We start from the raw sequence: 20,201 nt of genomic DNA on the forward strand, positions 1-20,201 counted from the left end.
AAGAAGAAGAAGAAGAAGAAGAAGAAGAAGAAGAAGAAGAAGAAGAAGAAGAAGAAGAAGAAGAGAGGGACCCATTAAGTTGGGGAGGGGGAGGGGAGATGGAATTGAGAAATGAAAATAAAATAAAATTTAATTATAAATACCTTCCCAGCCACAACACCCTTCTGGTGACACTGAATGACTATAAATCCTATGGTACCTTCAGCTTGGAAGAATCCAAACTGAAGAGGCCCCAGCGGCTGGTGGGGAAATGCCTGATGAGCAGAAAGGGGCTCCTGGCATCCCTCACTAAAACAAGTGAACCAGAAGCCTCCTAGAACATCATCAGTCAGGCATGAGCTCCAGAGGCAGACCCCTAAGGTGGGCAGATCTGCTGTGGAGACTGTGGCAAGAACAGAGACATGGGCAATGCAGGGGGAATGGCTTAGTGGGCTGGTTGTCTTTCTCCAGACTCTCTCTGCTTAGAACAGTGACCACCAGAGAGGAATGTTAAGCAAATTCTGAGTGGATTGAGTGAGTGCCCCTGCCAAATGTAAGAGGGAAGGGTTTTATATGATTGTTCCCACTCAATTATATATTTAAAGCTGGAAGGGACCCTGGAGGTCATCAATGCAACCCCCTTATTTTACACGTAATGAAAAAGACATCAATAATTTGATAGGTCAGGTCAATCAGTCAGACATCAACATTTATTAAGTGCTTGTAATGTATACTCTGAAAGGAAAGGGAAAACCAGTCCTTCCCTCAAGGAGCTCACAGTCTAATGCAGAAGATGGAAGGCAAGCAACTATTCCTATCTATCTATCTATCTATCTATCTATCTATCTATCTATCTATCTATCTATCTAGCTAGCTAGCTAGCTATCTAGCTATCTAGCTATCTAGCTATCTAGCTATCTAGCTATCTAGCTATCTAGCTATCTAGCTATCTAGCTATTTAGCTATCTGTCATCTATTTATCATATATCTATGGTGTTCCCTTTGATAATACCCCCAACTTCTCCTTTCTCCTTTCATTTTGTGATGAAATAATGGGATTTAGCAGATACTCAAAGACCTACCTGGAGATTAATCTATACTGATTGAATCAAGTGAGAGTGATTGACTGCTGATTAAGCCTATTTCAAGTTAATTGGATTGTAATCACACCTGGCTATCCCTTAAAATTCGGAAACCCCTGCCACTTTGACATGCAGAGAATTGGGGAACCAGTTGAAACAATGTGGCATACCCCAAATTCTGACTGCTTAAATTCTTTAACCTTATGGCCTGATGTTATACCATTGGCATTATTCTATCTACACAGTAGACCAAGAGGAGAACTTCATATATCTCCTTATGAAACTAGAGTTCATGTGGCCCCTCATCCTTCTGTTATAACATTAACTTTGATTATTTGGCATTCAGATAAGCTAGATCTCACAAGTAAGGTTGTGAAGGGAGTTATAATGCTTTTCTGGATGAAGATTATGTAATAATGTCTAATATTATCAGTCATTTACATTCATATATCATTTACATGTCATTGTGACTATGTATATTGTGGGTATGGTTTGGAATTATTGTATATATTACAGCCTTTTCAGATCAAAGGCTGGCTAAGTATGAACTAACCCTGTTAGGCAATGAAAAAAGCACATGGTTAATATATATAATGGGTGTGGGGGGTTAGCATGGCCACATATGTAGATCTGTATTAAATTGTTTGCCTTTTCAAGAAAGGGAAATGTAAAGAATTTTCAGAGAACCAGTGGAACACAGCCTGCTTTGGAGGGACCTTTTCAGGTATAAAAGGCCATTTTGGTACACAAGGCATTGTAGACTCTATTAAGAGAGGGAAGTGATGAAGGAGCCTGCACCATTCATAGGTAAAGAGATTTCAGATAAAACTCAAGTAGACACTAAAGAGCAAAAAACCCTAACAATAGCAACTGTTAAAGAGCAAAGAGAGCCCAATAGCAATAGGCAGTTCCCATTTGATAGTCCCACTGATCAGTTAAATGCTTTGGGACTCAGTCTTCGTAAAGTATCAGGAGATGGAAATTGCCTTTTTAGGGCCTTAGCAGACCAGCTAGAAAGTACATCATCAGTTATGCAGCATAACATGTATTTTTACCATCATACTGTCTTTGGTGAAATTAATATGAGATTTATGAATTATGGAAACTTATCAGCTCAGAGACTAACTGCTCTTACAATGAGTTTGATATAGGCCCTGTAGAGAATATATGTACAACAGGAGGAGAGACAGGTACATGTAAGTCTATGGTTTGCTTATGATGGCAACTATATAGACCATAACTGCTGGACACAGTCCAGTTTCTTCCTCTCCCCCTTCTAAAAGTTTTCTTTTTCTTTCACTAAGTCTGATGGCATGGTCAGAATCCATCCACCTGTGGCCTAGCACAATTACTGGATGTCTCAACATTTTCAGGTGTCATGAACACGTTACTAAATTTGGCTTTGATCCAGACACATGGTGGTAAGAAGTGTTATAGATTGCATAACTACCTCAACCCTCTATTATATAAAGGAGGGAATGTAATGGAATGTATTAAATTTGATCATTGACAATGATATGCTAAGGTTTAGTAAAAATTCCAGCAATTCAGTTAAAGAAGAAGAATCCAGCTTTCCAGACCAGAATCCAGCTTCCTCCTGATGACATCTTACCACTCCAAGAAGACAAGAGAACTGAGAAAAGACTTACAAAGACTTAATTATTTTTTTACTGTTTCATCTAGGAACACCTGTTCCTAGAAGAAACAAAGGGGGGAATGTGATGAAATAATGGGATTTAGCAGATACTCAAAGACCCACCTGGAGATTAATCTATACTGATTGAATCAAGTGAGAGTGATTGACTGCTGAATAAGCCTACTTCAAGTTAATTGGATTGTAATCACACCTGGCTATCCCTTAAGAAGGTATTGTTCTCAGAAACTAGACTGTGAACTCAACTTGAGAACACCTTCAAAGACAATGGATTTGGATGACGCCAACCAATCACCTTGAAGCAGTGTGTAAGGACCGCCTCTGTTCCAGATCTATAAAAAAGCTTCCACAAACAGCTTGCTAGGGAGTTCCTGATTAAAGCAGGTTCGTGGAGGAGGACTTCAGGAAGAACCCAACCAGGCTGGAACTCTAGACTAGACTAGACTGGAGCTGAAGCTTCTGATTTAAGGCGACCACAATTTAGATTTTAAACATCACAATTTCTTCTTCTCCTTCTCCTCTTCTTTCTCTGCTTTCTCTTTCTCCTCCTCCTTCTTCCCCTCCTTTTTCTCCTTCTCCTGCTCCTCCTCTCCTCCCTCCCAATCTCAATCTCTCTCTTTTTTTCTCCAGGATAAATTGGGGGTACTATGAGAGGGAGGCCCTAAGATTCAGGAGGCCTGGGAAAGACTTCCTGCAGTAGGTGGGACATGAGCCTGGAGGAAGCCGGGGGGTCAGGAACGGAAGATGAGGGGGAGCGAGTTCCAGGCATGTCAGACAGCCAGTGAATATTGAGAGTTGGGAGCTGGAGTGTTTTGTCCATGGAACAGCAGGGAGGACAGTGTCACTGTATCATAGAGTATGGGCTGTGACATGTAGAGGTCTCTGCTTTAGGAAAAACCCCTTTGTCAGAGGAGTAGAGGACTGATCAGAGTGGGAAGAGATCAAGCAGGTAGACCAGTTATATGGCTACTTCAGTCTTCCAGGCAAGAGGTAATAAAGGTCTGAATAAATGTGGTAGTTGTGTGAATGGAGCAAAAAAGGGGATACAGGCAAGAAATAATGTGACTGCAAAAATGAAAGATTTGGCAACCCACTGGCTATGAGGCCTGTGTGAAAGTGAGGAGTCAAGGACGACCCCCAAGCTACTTGGGCAGTCAGTAACTAAGCATGTATTAAACACCTACTATGGTCAACAGAGCTCTGGGCCTGGATCCTAGAAGAGCTGAGTTCAAATCTGCTGCAGACACTTACTAGCTGTGTCACCTCACCCTGTTTGCCTCACTTTGTTCATCTGTAAAAGGAGCTGGAGAAGGGCATGGCAAACCACTCTGGTCTCTGCCAAGAAAAGCCTAAGTGGGGTCAGGAAGAGTCAGACAGGACTGAAATGACTGAACAACAGCAACATGTGTCTAACACTCCGCTAAGCACTAGGCACAGGAATGCACAGCTGGGAAGCATCTGGGGAAGGTTCTGAATCCCTCCTCAGTGGATGGTGTTCTTCCCATCACACACACACGCACTGTCTCTTAATATTCCTAATTCTTAGCACTATTGTTGGCATTATGTAAAAGCATCTGTCTGTAGTCAGGGCAGCAGCCTAGCTAAATCTGGGGAGGTTCACCCCCAATTATCCACAAGATGATGAGGTTTTTTGACCCCACACCAAGCCCTGGAGGCATCATAGTCTTCACTAGTTGAGGGAATCAGAGATTCATAAAATCAGATGGTTGGAGGAGACCACTCTTTTCTGACCTGGACCCAGCAGAGAAATCACAGGTCCTTCAGTGACTGAAGTGAAGAATGAATGGGAAGAGCCCTCCTCAGCCTGAGAAGAGCTGGGTGGCTCATGGAAATCACTCCACATCTCCAGGCCTCAGTTTGTTTATCTGTAGAATGGGTGTGATTTTCCTTGAATTACCAGCCTCAACATGGCCCCAGTGAGACCAGCATCCAAAGTATGTAAGGTGTTATAATAAAAATATAAATAATAACACGTTATCTATGCCACAACTATTATTATTTCTTGTATGATGTCATTAAGATCAGAGATAAAGTCTTTTTTATTCTTCTATATGCCACACAGTATTAATTAGAACCTCAATAAATCCCTTTGAATTGGCTGACACACTGGTTAGACACCTTACAACACCTGTTTTGGCACAAGAGAATCTCTATTACAGACACCCAGAAATACCAAGGCCTTGCTTTTATACAAGAAATAAAAAGTCCACATTGTATTATGATTCTCATTCACTTATTTTAAAAATTCTTCTTAAATCATTGGTATTTCCTAATACCCTGGAACTCTCTCTTCCTGGATTAACCTTATTTCTTCCTGAGGAACTGGCCCATTGACCTCACCTGGTGAAGTCTGCCTCTTCCCACATCTGGATGGGGCCCCTCTCTACCCGGGAGACAAGACTGGCTGCCAGATCAAGCTGAGTTTGGAGGCAAACCCAGGATGGTTTTCCTCTATTGTGACCCCTGAAAATCGGTGACTGAGTGAAAGTGAATTTATTAAACAGAGACTCTGTTCCAGGCACTGGGGGAGGCACCAGGTACAGGATGAACACAGCTGTTTAGTCTCCTTTGTAACATGTTTAAGATCCTGTCTTTCCTGGGAATCCTTCAATACAATCCGTCATTTCATTCTTTCAAAGACCCTGGAGAAGCATGCAGACCCCTAAAGACATAATGGTATCTGGGAATGGGGACTTGGCCTTGGCCACAGGACAGAGAAAGCTGAAAGGTAATGCAGGCTAAGAACTGGGAGAAAGTCACCATGATGCCGGCGGCCAGGGCTGTGGCAAGAGAATCCCCACTTCTGGCCTTGATTTCCTCATTTATTCAATGAGCTGCCTGAGGTCCAGCCAAATCCGACATCTCTGCAGCTTGAGATCTTCCCCCTTCCACTTTGCAGCTTCCAAAGTCCCTTTTCCATCTCCAATATTCTAGGTTCTAAGGGCTCTCCCAGCTCTGACCTTCCATGTTCTAAGGCCTCTCCCAACTCAGATCTATGTTCTAAGGCCCCTCGAAGCTCTCATTCTTTGCTTTAAAGGTCTTTCCAGTCCAGATATTTCCAGGAGCCAGGCCCAGAATTCACTAGTAAGAAGTCAAGCAGGCTGAACTACATTTGGGAGATTGCACTATGTTTTCAGGGACCCCAAGTTTCTCTCTGAATCAAAGGTTCATCTTTTTTTAAAGGTTCGTCTTTTAATCACAATATTCTTCTTGGGACACTGTGTGGCTGTAAATCATGGGGCTCCACAATCTCTGATGAGTCAAGGGCAGAGATAAGCCCCATTTTGCATGTAGGCCACCTTCATACAAGAAGTGGCATAGGGTACTCGGTAGATGTGTGGTCCAAAAGGGAGGTGGTATTCAGGGAGAAGCAGCTGACAGAATGAGTTCAGTAAGTAATCCTAAAACTACAATGAACAACCATTCAGAAAGGCATCACACACTTAGGGTGGGATATCTATGGAAAATATAGAGGAGAAAGGAGAGAGCATGGATGATTTCATGACTTCTGCTCGTGCTGATAAAACCTTAGATCTATTGAAGGATCCAAGCTTTACAGGGTTACCAGGTGAGGCCTTAGAGCTGGAAGCTGAGCTGGCCACATCTACTTCCCTTAAACAAGGGCCTTTCTTTGTCACCTAAAAAGAAACAATTCTAGTTACTTCTGTGTTTCCATTCTTATCTGATTCCAGTGTCTCCTGCAAGCCGGGGGCTCCAATTTCCCCTGGTTTCTCCTTTCATTGCTCATTATCTGTGCCCGCTGAAGCTTGCCGACTGAAGGGGGCTGCTACAGAATTGGAGACAAAGGGCAAGAGGAAAACCCAATTTGAATAAGAGGAGTTGGGTCAGGGCAGGCAATAGGAAACCGGAGCTTTAAGAAATTTGGCGATTCTTTGATGACCAGAAGCTGCCAGAGGTACTCAGGGAGACTCTCCCTTAGGAAGGAAAGGTCTTTTAAACAAAGCATCAAATATAGAATGTGCAAACAAGTGAACAAGGAAGTGATGGAGGCGAGGACCCAGTTAAAGGAACCCCAGGCTTACAGTGTGCTAGCAGGTCTTCTTGTGAGCAGAGAGTCTGATTCTTGAGGGCAGGGACTCCTCTTACTTGTTCCTTTCACAGGCTACTTAACACTCAGTAGGCACTTCCTAAATGTTTGCTGCTGCTGGCACCTCTTAGATTCCCTTCTGCATACAGGAGACAGCCCGGCCATTCTTCATGCACCCCCCTCCACTGTCTCCGTCTCCACATCTTCACAATCGCCCCCGATTCTAGGTACTCTTTTGGTCCATACCTCTAAAACCATGAAGCCAGAGCCCCCACTGGTGTATTTACCTTGTTTCTTTGTCTGAGGACACTTGATAGAACGACAACAGTAAGAGAAATAGCAAAACATCCTCCCTGAAGTGGGCGACACTCTCCCCAAACATCCGCTGTTCCAGTGGGAAACAGCAGAGGTACAGAGTTCACAGGTAAGTGAGCACAGATCTGCTCTGGAATTGATTTTTGATCCTATTCCCACCCTCTCAGCTTTCTAGGACTAGAAGGATAACCAAATCCATACTGTTTGTGCAATCCCTGTGACTTCCCAGATCAACACATCCCTCCCTGGCCAACTATCCCATCTTTTTCTGTTGCCCTAGCAGAATACAGTTCTCTAAAGGACAAGGGCTATCCCACTTTTGTGTTTATTTGTAGGGCACACGGCACATCTAAGAAGCTCTTATCTCTAGCACCACCAGGCCTCCCTTATCTAGTCCTGTCATGTTGTTCTGTGTTTTACTCATATCTGACTTTTTGGGACTCCATGGGCCATGCTGTCTATGGGATTTTCTTGGCAAAGATTCCTGAGTGGTTTGACACTTCCTTCTCCAGTGGATTAAGGCAAAGGGGATGAACAGCTGCTGAGTGTCTGAGGTCAGGTTTGAACTCTTCTTGACTCTGGGCCCAGTGCTCTAACCACTGAGCCACCCAACAGCCTCCTGTTATTGCCTTGATCTCAAACTATTCCTCCTGGGGTGTGAGATCCTTATTGGGCCAGTCACTCTGCAGGGCCCTCAGGACTTTCTCCTGGGCAGGGCATGTTCTCCGCTGCCTTCATCTTTGCATTCAGCTGAGTTTCTGACTTTGGGTGAAAGTGGGACCAGGAGATTGGCCAAAGTCCACAATCTCCAGATTCCAAGTTAGGTTCAGTTTGGGCTCAGGGTTTTGTGATGCTCCTTTAGAAAGAAGCAGCACTCCCACCCTCGGACCAGTGGGAGCCTCAGCTCCAGGCCTACCCTCTCCTGAATGGGAGCTGTTCCCAAGACCAGACACAACTCCTCCTGCCAATTCTCATGATTTGACCCCAAAGCCTCTGATCAGGATTATCTTCTTAGCTTTTAAACTCTCTGTCTGGGTTCTTGAGCAGGCACAGAAAAGGTCTTGACCTTTTGATAACCAATGGGCCTCTCCGAATGGCCTCTTAAAAGAGAGGTCTGAAATCCATGCCAGCCTTTTACACACAGGGCTGGTCTTAGCTTTCCCTTGGCCCAGAGCCTTTAGTGGCTCTCCTAAGCTGCCCTCCATGATCTAGTGCCATCCTGCCCTTCAGCTCCCTTCCCTCTTTCCTCCACATACCCAATACTCCACCCAAACTGGGCCATTCTTTGTTCTCATCTCCATCTGGTCTTCTTGCTGTCTGTCCTGCTGCTGCCTGTTCTGTACCAGAGACCATACTCTGGGGGATTTCATCATTTCAGTTGTGGAGCTCCTGCCCTCGGCTGAGAGGTGAGTCTGTCACATGGCCCAGGATGCCAATCTGAGCCCCAGATGGAACATCTTCAGTTCCTTTATGATTCTGTTTTCTTGTTCCCTTTCTCCTTCAGTCTGCAATGCCAAATGATTCAGGGGGTCCAAAGGTTCCTTTGTCAAGTATGCTTCTTTCCTCTATGTTCTCTCTTCTCTTCCATCCAACATCTGGACTCTTATCCATAAGGGTGGGAAGAGAAGGACTTGGGGATGAAGAGCAAGCCTTCATTTTGAAGTAGAAAATATCAGCTGCCAAGGGGCAGACGTACTGTGATTAGAGGATTGAGGAGAGAGTCTTTAAAGGCAATGAAAACAGGAAGCAGCAAATGAAAGGTCAAATAGCAGGCTTTCTAAATGGTAAAGTTGCTTAACTCTCATCTTGCTTCTGATTTCTGCGGCATGAAAAATGACCTTTGAAGCAGAATAGACAAACCCAAATTGACCAATAGGCATCTGGTAGCCAAGATGAATAAAGAGATGGTAGAAGAGCCCACCACTGCCCTTAATAAATGTGACTCAGCAGGCCCAAGGTAGGACTGTGGAGAGAATTGGCAGGTGGGATTCCAGGACCTTTGAATAATGCTCAGCAGGAGGAGAAGTGCAGACCTATAGAAGAGAACGTGCTGTTCTGCTTTTGGGCATGGGGGAAGGAGCATTATAGAGTCTACACCCCATAGACCAATGGTCTTGACTTTTGTTGTTAACACAGTTTTGGAGTGGATCATTACAGAGATGATTGGTGAGCATCTAGAAAATCCAGTGAGCTTTCTCTTTGACATTCCTTGCAGCCTCTCTTCCCATCAGACAAACCAGAGAAGCCTTGCCAGGTGCTCCTAACGCCAAGGGCTACAGGCTCAGTGCTCTACCTGGGGCCATCCTCAGAAGGACACCCATGTCCCAGGCTTGTAAAGGGCCTCCCATCTGCTCCTGGATCCAGAAATGAGCAGAGCTGACAGCAACAGGTGATGGTCATCACAGCTGTCCTGCCCAAGGCAATGGCCAATGGGCCTGTGTCCTGGGAGCACAGCTGTGGGGAGGGAAATGCTCCACCCCCAAAGCTGGAGAGGAGCTGCTGGGAGATGGCACCGTAAATCTCAGGGATCAGCTCCTGCGAGCTCAGGGCGTCCTAACCGAGACAATTTCACACTTGACAGATGCTCGCTCTGGATTTTGCTGCTCAGATTCCCTCCTCCACTCCCCCTGCTGCTGACCTTCTCCTCAGGTCAAGCCCGGCTGCCCCGGGCTCCCATCCCTTCCTATCCTTCTAGACCTCTGGCCTTGCATCCACCCACCACCTCCTTCCTACCAAGCTCACAGCCTTGTTTGTGACAGACAGGCTTCTTGGCTTTGACACTTCTTAGCTGCTCTTTGTGGGGACAAGTTCTTTCTATTCCCTGAGAGTCTGTTTCTTCCTCAGGGGGTTGGAATAGTACATCTCATCTATGTCTCCTTCTCACCACCCTCAGCCTCCACACTGGTGTGGGCCTTCCTCTCCTCCTACTTGGACATGAATAATAATAGTTTTTTTTTTTCCTCACAAACTTATCTACTTTAACATTCATTAAAAAACAATAACAACAACAACAAAAAAACCTTTTTCAACTTCCCACCATTTTCTAGAGGTCTTTCCTTATCTCCTCCTGGTCCCTCCCTCACTGACAACACCTTCTTTGAAATTGCTTCCCATTTACACTGTATCTCTTAGATATATGTAGGTAATTTTACACTGCCACCTTTATTAGAATGTGAACACCTTGATGGTGTTTTTTCTGGTTATAGTGTTTTTCTTGAACATCAATGCTTTTACTTCAGTCCCTTCTCCAAATGACTTCCCAGAAGTTAGCAAAGAGCACTGCCTTGAGTTTTGCTTGCATCACCGATCATAAAGATAGAGTATTATTCTAGGGAATTGGAACATGCTACCTCCTATGTCTCTACCCATGCCACCCATCCTTTCCATGCAAGGTTCTTCCTCTTCTTTAGGAATGTCAGTAACAACAACTTCTGTTGTAGTTAACAGAGAAGCTATGACAGCAGCATCCAATAAAGCAGTTCTTACAACCTTAGTAGGGTCAAGTATTCCTTTTTTCAACCATATTCATAAAGTCTCCAAATATGGCATCATAACCCATCTCTGAGGAGCTTTGTAAAATTTGAACTATCAACGAGCCTTCAACACCCACATTCTTAGCGGTGTTCATTGCAGGATATTCAATGTCTTTGTTTTGTGGGGCAATTGGGGTTAAGTGACTTGCCCAGGGTCACACAGCTAGTAAGTGTCAAGTGTCTGAGGCCGGATTTGAATTCAGGTCCTCCTGACTCCAGGGATGGTGATGTATACACTTTGCCCTTTTTCTTAATTATTTCTATTTTATTTTTTTAAATCTTCATTAGGGGCAGCTAGATGGTACAGTGGATAAAGCACCGGCTCTGGATTCAAAAGGACCCGAGCTCAAATCTGGCCTGACACTTGACACTTACTAGCTGTGTGACCCTGGGTAAGTCACTTAACTCTCATTGCCCTGCCAAAAAAACCCCCAAAAAACAAAAAAACAAAATCTTCATTAATTGGAGTTAATGCTTCTAAGGCAGGAATGCATAAAGGCAATGCATAGTCTCCTCCCAGAACTATGCCTTCTTCAACAGCAGTATAAATAGCATCTAGTGCACTAGCAAACTGGTCTTTCTTTTCATTCACTTCTACATCACTTGTTTCACTAACCTTTATTCCAGCTACCCCATCAGGAAGTTTGGCCATATGTTCATTTAACTTTTCCTTTTCATAGTCAGTAGCAGTGATCTCTAATTGTTCAATGATTTCTTGATCACATTTTCACCTTGGGATTTTTCACCCTTTCCTTTGCAAAGCATGACATCATCTTTTGTCACAATAACCTCTACAACTTTTCCAAAGTCATGAGGTTGAATATCTTCAATATTCAGAGCCAATCCCTCTTTTCTCACTGTACCATCAGTAGTAATAGTCATATCCTTAAGCTGGTTTTTCCTGTTGTCACCAAAACCTGGAACTTTTACTGCAACAACTTGGAGCCCAACTTTTAACCTGGTAAAAATCAGTGTACTTAATACTTCTCCCCTGACATCTTCAGCAATTGTGACTAAAGGCATATGGTGTGAATTTGCAATTTCAAGTGCAGGTACAATAGATTGGACATGAGATTCTTTTCACTTAAGCGAACATAGTCAACCTGTAATTAGCATTTCTAACCTTTAGTTGTATTAATAAAATATGGAGAGATATAACTTCTGGCAAGCTTCATGCTTTCAATAATTTCTGATTCATCAGCCAGTGTTTTTTCATTCCTCTGCTGTGATGATGGCCTTTTGTCCAATCATTTTCATTCCATCAGATGCTAGGTTGCCAATTTCTCAGTATGCATTTGCCAAAATTGTAGCAGCCTGAGTAATTTCTTCAGGGGTTGTGACAGGTTTAGACTGATTCTTAAGCTCAGTAATGACAGCATCAACAGACAGTATCCTACCTCCCCTGATCTCCACTGGGTTTGCTCTTTTGCTAATCTTTTCAAAGCCTTCCTTTGCAATGGATCATGAGGGACTGGGGCAGTGATAGTGCCATCCCAAGCCTCTTCATTTGTGTTGTGTTGGCAACATCCTGAACTAAGCTGGAACCAAAGTTTTGATATTTGTCCTTCAAGTCAAGTGCTTTTGCAACAGTCACACCATCTTTTGTTACCTTGTGACTTCCCCATCTCTGTTCAATGATCACAGTCATCCCCTTTGGCTCAATAGTAACAGTAGCAACAGCTAAAAGATCTATGCCTTGGAGTGTTAAGACTCAGGCGTCTGCTCCAAATTTGGGATCTTTGGCAAAAGCATGTGTCAAGTGCTGGCCTTACCTGATGAAGGACTGTGGACAAGCAAAGCATTTCTGCAGGGGTAAGCAAACAAGTGTATAGTGCAGATTGGCAGCAGCAAGTGAAGGTGCAAATGTCCTTTTCAAGAATAATCAGATTTAGGAGGTGGAGGGCATTGGAAAGAAGTGATTGACTGGGAGTCAGAAGATCTAGGGGTACCTTGGCCAAGTCACTTCCCCTTACTCTGAGCCCACATCATTTGGAAAACATGATCCATGACCTCTGCTCTGCCTCTGTCATGAGGATCCAGTCAAAGAATAGGCACAGCAGTGTTCTGTGTCTGCAATGTCCTGGAAGTGTGACTTGCGGTCAGATGCAGGGCTCACAGGGACTTTAGAGAGGTCTAAGGCCTTCTCCTTCATTGGACAGCTCCTCTGCCTTCTCCTGGAGGAAACAGAGGAAGGAGCCCAGTGATTTTCATGACACATGGCTTAGAATTCTCCTTTGCCAGGATCACTGGGTCCCTTGTTCCAGAGCTGGCTGGGTACTTGTCCTTCCTCCTCCCCCCAGTCCCTCCATGGTAAACTCCTTTAGGTTAGCAGGTGAGGCAATTCTCTTTTGGTAAGTGCTGCTCAGAACCAGAACTTTGTACATATGTGGTGCTTAATCAATGTTTCCTGAATGGAATCCCTCCTCTATCTTTGCCTCCAGCTGTAGGCTTGGCTTCTGGCATTCTCTGCACATGAGCTCAGCAGGGGACATGGGAGGACTGGGTCATGTCAGATGTGTGTCTTTCCCCAGCCTAGGCATCAAATCTGTCTTAGAGACTGTAGAACAGATCCCAGCCCAGAGCACTTTGGGAGAAAGTAGGTGCCTCAGGGGCCACACTTTTCTTTTCTTTTTTGGCCCTTTTTTGTATTCTCATAGCTTATCACAGTGCCTGGAACAGAGTGAATACTTAATTTCCTGTTGGCTGATTGATCAATTGGCAGCATGGCATAGTGGATAGAGCCGGGCACATAGTCAGAAAACCTTGATCCCAATCATTCTCAGGCATTTTTTGGCTATGTAATCCCTGGGTAATCAGGCAAACACTGAGGGCCTCAGTTATCTTATCTGTAAAATGTGGATAATACCACCTGCCCTGCTGATGTGGAGGATACTAGGATTATGGATCCAAAGCTGATGCGGATTCCAGAGATCACTGAGTCTATCTCCTCCATTTCACAGCTGAGAAAACTGAGGCACAGAGAAGTTAAGTCACTTTCCCCGGATCAAACAGCCAGTAAGTTTCTGCAGCAGGATTTGAACCCACTCTTCTTGACTATCAGTCCAGCAGCCTTTGCAAAACTTAAAGCTCAAGAGAAATGGGAGTTATTCTCATTCCTGGGAAGCAGACAACTACATTGGGAAGAGGACCTGGGTCTGAGCCACTGAGTGGGGTGGGCTGCTCAGCCTTGGTGGTCATTAACAACTCTGATCTTATTAGCCTTTGAATCTGAGTGAAGTTCAAAGTGGCGCCATTTTGTGAATTCCTTTGACTCTGAGTGTGAATATGCACCATCTAGAGCATGGTGTCTGAAGTGCCTTCCCGCTCTAACCTTTGTCAAGCTCTGTTCTGTGTTCTAAGATCCCTCCAGCTCTGACCTTCTCAGTTCTGTGTTCTAAGGTCCCTTCTAGCTCTGACCTTTGTCTAGCTCTGTTCTGTGTTCTAAGGTCTGTCCCAGCTCTTACTTTCTTTGTTCTAAGGCCCCTTCTAGCTCTGACATTTGTCTAGCTCTTTTCTATGTTCTAAGGTCTCTCCAGCTCTGACCTTCTCTGTTCTCTGTTCTAAGGTCCCTTCTAGCTCTGACCTTTGTCTAGCTCTGTTCTGTGTTCTAAGGTCCCTCCCACCTCTGACCTTCTCTATTCTCTCTTCTAAGGTTTCTTCCTGCTCTGACCTATATTCCAACATGCCTTGTAGCATTCCCATTCCTTCTTCTGTTCCCTCCCATTCCTTAACATCCTCTGGTTTTCAAAGTTCAGTTCAGCCATTAGCACCTTCCGGGGAACCCTTTCTTGATATCCCTGCTTATTAATGTTCTTTACTTTTTGGAATTCCTTTCTCTGTGTCTATCTGCTGTAACTTTTGAACAGAATGTAAGCTCCTAGAGCATAGGGACTGTTTCATTTTTGTTCTTTCTCTCTCCAGAGCTGAGCACAGAAGTGCTCACATAAGAGCCACTTCATACATTGGATCGGATCAGCTTTTCAAGCATCCTATGCTTGGAAGGCCCCTTGAGCTCTGATAGTCTAGGGGACTACTGATGCGTGGCAGCTATAGGCACCATGCACAGCACAGGCTTGGGTATTTTGTATCCCTGACATGCGGAAGGTGCCTCAAAGTGTCAGAAGCTGCTTGGTGCCTGGGGACTCATCTGGGGGCAGGAGGCAGCTTCAGAGCAGCTGGCAGGCAGACCCACTGCTCCATGGCACTGGAAGCCCAGGTAGACATGATACCTTTATAAAGGGTTCCCTGGAGAAGTACATGGAGGAGGGGGAACATGGAATAAGGTGAGGTTTTGGTGCGGGGCACTGTGGGAAACAAGGGCTACACACGCCTTAAGTCTTATTAAAAGCCCCAACGTGTGTTCTGAAATAGGAGCAAATAGCGCATCTCTGGTATTTCCTCTGAATCTGTAGGAATAAAAGAGGGCAAAAGAAAATAGAAAATTTTCTCTCTGCTCACCCACCACCCGCTCCCAACTCCAGGTAAACTCTGATCATTAACGAGAATACTAACAATTCCCTTCTCGTGAGTGAATTAGGGCTAACCAAATGAATAACCCGGTGTAGCTAAAAGAACATTGTTCAGTTCAAGTTCCTGGTCTCTGACTCTATCCAAGTGACTTATCCTCTCTGGGTCTCAGTGACTAATCTGGAAAATGGGGATTATAACCCAGCTCCAGCTTTTATCACAGAGCTGCAGTGAGGAAGTGGAATGCTAAATTCATGTGAGTTCTTGTGCATATTCTTACATCATCACTGTCTCTGGGATGTGTTTTCCAGGAAGGAGCGGGTTCCCTTGCTACAATGAACCTCCTGCTGCTGGTACAAGATTTCCCTCCTTCTACCATCTGACACTGACCCTAGGCTATGGAAAACTTCCAGCAAAAGAAGGTCAGAGAGTCTGTTAGACTGGGCAGCGATTCCCAAGCCTGGATTGGCAACACCCCAGGGCATCTCCAAGTATTGAAAGGCCCTATTTGTTCAACAGTCAGACATCCAGTTTTCTCAACCATCTTGGGCACAGCTGGGAATGCAGACATAAGTGAAATAGACTTCTGGCTTCTTCAGAAACAACAACAACAACAACAAACAGCGGTCACAAAGTCCATGCAGTTTCTGCTAGACTGAAAAGGGTGAAGTCTCTCTTCAGCCCTTGGGCCAGACATATAGACTGGATATTATGTGGCTGATTCAGGTAGCAAATCTAAAGAATGTGTTTATCTGATTTCTCCCTGTAACCTTTGGCTGTCCCCATTTCTATGTGGCTAGTTGAGAATCGGGTTAAAAGTTAGGGAGATGAGCATTGTCAAAAGCAGATACCCAGACAGCTGTGAGACTGGAATGCTATATGGTAGACAAGACAGAAATATGATAACAGTAACAATAATAATAAAATAGATAGAATATAGCAAAGGAGACATTTTCCTTGATCCCAGTGACTTCTTGAACTTCTCCAAAACAGAAATTATGCACCAATTCTTGCCAATATCAGCTTTTTTCATGATCTAGGACATCCAAAATCCAAAAGACCCTAACCCTGAGCTCACTCAGCACCTGTCCCCCACCTCCCATGATGTCTACATAGAGGCTGCTCTAGCAGACCTAAGGGTACAACATAGGCTCACATTACAACCCACCCCTATACTGCATTCCCCCCTCTTCCTCTTTCCAGTACTGGAGGGACCCTGGCTCCTGTACGTGGAAGTTTACTCAGGCCTCAACAGTGAACTTGACAACAGCCCTGCAGGAGCACAAGGGGCTGGGAGCTGCAACCCAGAGCACCAGTTCTGCAAAACTGATCTACTGGTGCTTGAGGCACAGGCTCTGGGCTGTCAGTTGTGAGTCAGAGAACTGAGGAATAGAAAGAGTGAGCTAGGTTACCAGGACAGGACACTGTGTGAGTGTCACCAATCCTGATGGAAAGAGCACAGCATCCACCTGGGGCCAGTTCTGACCACTCAAAAGTCAACTGAGGCAGAGACCTAGGCTGGTGAACCATGAAATGCTCTTCATAGGAAGAGATCCAGCCCCCAAGAAAACCACCATCAGAGGGGAAGGAGTGAAGAAGTGAGTGAGATCCAGGGAGATCAGGACCTCACAATGTTTGATTTGGGAGATAGGGGAATTTGGTACCTGAAAAGTCTACTTTTCCTGGGAGGTGGAACCCTGTGGGCAACTTGCACATGGAGGAGTGGGAGAGCATGGATATAAAGAGTAGATTTCTAGCAAAGGTCAACAAGAGGGGATACAAATCATTGAGGTGCCCTACTATGGGGCTGTGTCCTCTTAGACACTTGCCATGATTGTCACTGTTCTAAGAGGTACAATGGAAAAGGGTCACCCAAGGGGCAAGTAAGCCTTCCAAGGCAATGGCAAAAAGTGCCTTCAGGGGACAGCCTAGAACATGGACCTTGGAAGCTTAAGTTATGTAAAAGACACAGAGAAAAGATAGAGACCAGGTGATTATAGGTGCCATAGATCAGAAAATAAGAGTCTGGACTAAACAGAAAGGAGAGATGGATAATGAAGAGAGTAAGAGGAAAAGGGGCACAAAGATGAAATTTAAAAATGAATGAATAGGACTGGCTGAAGGGGACGATAGGGAGAGAGAATCTACTTGTCTAACTGGGAGGGGAAAAGGGGAAAGAAATATATAAATAGATAAAAGCAAGAAAGGAACAAATCCTTAATGGAAAAAGCCTTATGAATGAGAAGAGATTGGGGAGAGGAAAAAAGAACCAGTAAGAATAGGGCCATCTTAAAAACAATTAAAGCAAAATGATTGAAGGGACAGAAATTCCAATGGCAGAGGAGAGAGGTTAGTCACAGACCACAACAGTCCCTGGAGAGTTCAAGATAAGAATCACACAAGGTGCAATGGAGAGGTGCCTGATTGGGGTGAGCCCCTGCCACATACAGCAAAGTAAGGAGCAGGAAGAAGAACTGGAATGATGGATGTCCCCAAAGAAATGGACAATTGAAAAAGAAAGTGGGCTCATCAACCTGTCTGCTCCACTGCCCACATACCCCTTAGGTGCTTGTCTTGCAGTGTTGAGAAGAGCCAGAAAACACTCTGGGACATGAGGATGATGCCACACTGGGGCCCAATGCAAGTACCTGGATGGGAGTCATGGAATGGGTCTATTGGAATTTTTAGTGAGGGAGGGAAAACCATATCCATAAAATCACTCATTTATTTTTGATATCTGATTTGATTGAAGGTCAATTCATGGGTTCCTACACCCAGAGCATGAAAGGAGCTCAGAATCCATCTAGTCTTACTCTGTCATTTTACAGCTGAGAAAACTGAGGCTCTGGAAAGTGAAGTGACTTGGCCAAGGCCATACAGTGAGTTAGCAAGTGACCAAAGTAGGAACAAAATCCAGAGTCCCTGAATCCAAAGCACCCCACCCCCCTCCAATCCAATTCTCATTTCAGTTCAATTCATTTCAACATTTATTGCTTGCCAACTAGGAGCACATCATTGAGTTCAGGGTCTGGAAGAGATGAAAAGATGAAGTTATGAAATTCTTCTCCCTCAGATATGACAGTAAAGATGAGAGAGAGGAGGTGGAAATGTACATATATAAATAACGATCTTGAAAACAGAGCAGGATAAGCGTGTCCATGAGTTATCAACAGTGTTTTCTGTCTGTGCACAGAGATTGCTTTGTGTTTTGTATTTGTATGCCAAGCACCTAGCATACAGTAGGTGCTTAATAAAGACTTGTTTATTAGTTAATTGAATATTATTAGAAAATAATGGTCTACCACTCAGAGCATTGTAAAACAAAAGGTTTCCTCCACCCAGTACCACATTGGTCTATGGTTCCAAAGGGGGAATGAAGGGAAGGGGGAAGGAAGAGGATAAAAAGTGGGGAGGCTCATAAACATAACTAGGATTTCTGGCATTCAGGAAAGATTCAGTTGAGGGGGAGTTGTCTTCGTAGTCAAGTCCAGTACCCAGATCCTCTCCTCCTCTGGCAGTTGGAGAGTCCTCTGGGGTGTAGCAGCCTGCCTTAGGCAATAGAACCCTTAGGGAAATAGAAGCCTAGGGGTAGGTAAGGAAGTGGAGATAGCAGCTCCATTTGGCACAGGGCTAGTGGATTGTAAAGGAACCATAAGCCAAAGAACCACCAAAGGGAAGAGGCACAGCCTCTGGGTTCCTGCTCCCATTAGCACCTGAGGACAAAGGCCCAATGGCCACACCTTAGTTATGGCTCTGATGGTGACTGTCATTCACAGAGTGCTTTGTGGTTTGCAAAGTTCTCTCCATGTAACCTGCATCATCTGATTCTCCCAACCACCCTGTTGGGGCAGGTACTGAAAGTGTTATTACTCTCATTTGACCAATAAAGAAACTGAGGCTAAGAGAGGGAAAAGGTCATATAAGTTAGAAAATGGGATAACTATTCACAAGCTGTGGCCCCCACCATCAGCTCCTCTCCACGTCCCTCTCCAGTGTTCTCTGAGAACTACCACAGGGGCCCTAGAATGTGCCTGTCCTGCTCTCTGGCCGTCCACTGAGCCATGGCTGGCCTCGGCTCAGAAGAGACAAACCTGGAAAGCCCCATCCCACAGCTGGGACCTCAGGTCCCTTTGGGGGGCTTGGAGCTCATGAGGGCCCTCCAGAAGAAGTGTAGTGTACTGGACCACTAGTCAGAAGACTGATGAAGGGGGAAACATTGCACTGAGTGTCAGGAGCCGGACTCACCTGATACTGCCTCTTACTGTGTGCATGGCCAAGGGCAAGTCCCAATCCCTCTATGTAGGTAAATCTCCTTCTCCCTACCCCAAGTCAGAGTAGCTGACCTCTTAGGTCCCATGATTCTCCTGGAGCCAGGGGCCAGGGCAGTGTGGGTACCTGGAGATCCCTATGACTGCAGGGAAAGGAGCTGGGAGCTGAGAGCTTTCTAGGGCGAATGGGGGCGGATGATGCATCCACGGTGCTCATGTTCACACTAAAAAGAGCTGAGGCATGTTTGGCAGGAGTTGTGTAAGAGCTTTGAAAATCCCCGTGAGCTTTATTTTTTCCCCGCATCTTCCTCTCCAGTATCATGGGGTTTGTATTTGGGGAGCAGCTTTTGTCATTCTCAGATGCTGGATCTTGGCCATCTGAGCATCAGCCCCAAACTAGGAGGGCAAGAGGTGCTTCAGAATACAGAACAGAGAGAATATCATAGCTAGGAGAGAATATGGAACATGCTATGGCAGAGCTGGGGAGGACTGGAGAACTAAGAACATCAGAGATGAGAGAATCTTAGAACAGTGAGTAGGGAATGTCAGAGCCAGGGGGTGGGAAGGGTAACATTTTCTAGGAAAACCCCTTCTACAGATCCTGAAAACTGAGGCCAAGAAAGGCCAAGTAAGAGATAGGATTTGAGTGCTTGCTCTGATTCCAGATCCAATCTTCTTCCCACCTTCATCCAGAGTGACTTTTGTTTTGTTTTTGTTTTTTGGCAGTTCAATGAGGGTTAAGTGACTTGCCCTGGGTCACACAGCTAGTAAGTGTCAAGTGTCTGTGGCTGCATTTGAACTCAGGTCCTCCTGAATCCAGGGCTGGTGCTTTAT

The 20,201-nt window shown here is 44.9% G+C and overlaps 1 pseudogene; it reads right to left on the reverse strand.

Moving 5' to 3' along the window:
• Positions 1-10,399: 10,399 nt before the first annotated feature.
• LOC122739659 lies at positions 10,400-14,595 on the reverse strand (annotated as a pseudogene).
• Positions 14,596-20,201: the final 5,606 nt, after the last annotated feature.

Source organism: Dromiciops gliroides, chromosome 2 (genome assembly GCF_019393635.1).
Source record: "Dromiciops gliroides isolate mDroGli1 chromosome 2, mDroGli1.pri, whole genome shotgun sequence".
Lineage (NCBI taxonomy): Eukaryota > Metazoa > Chordata > Mammalia > Microbiotheria > Microbiotheriidae > Dromiciops > Dromiciops gliroides.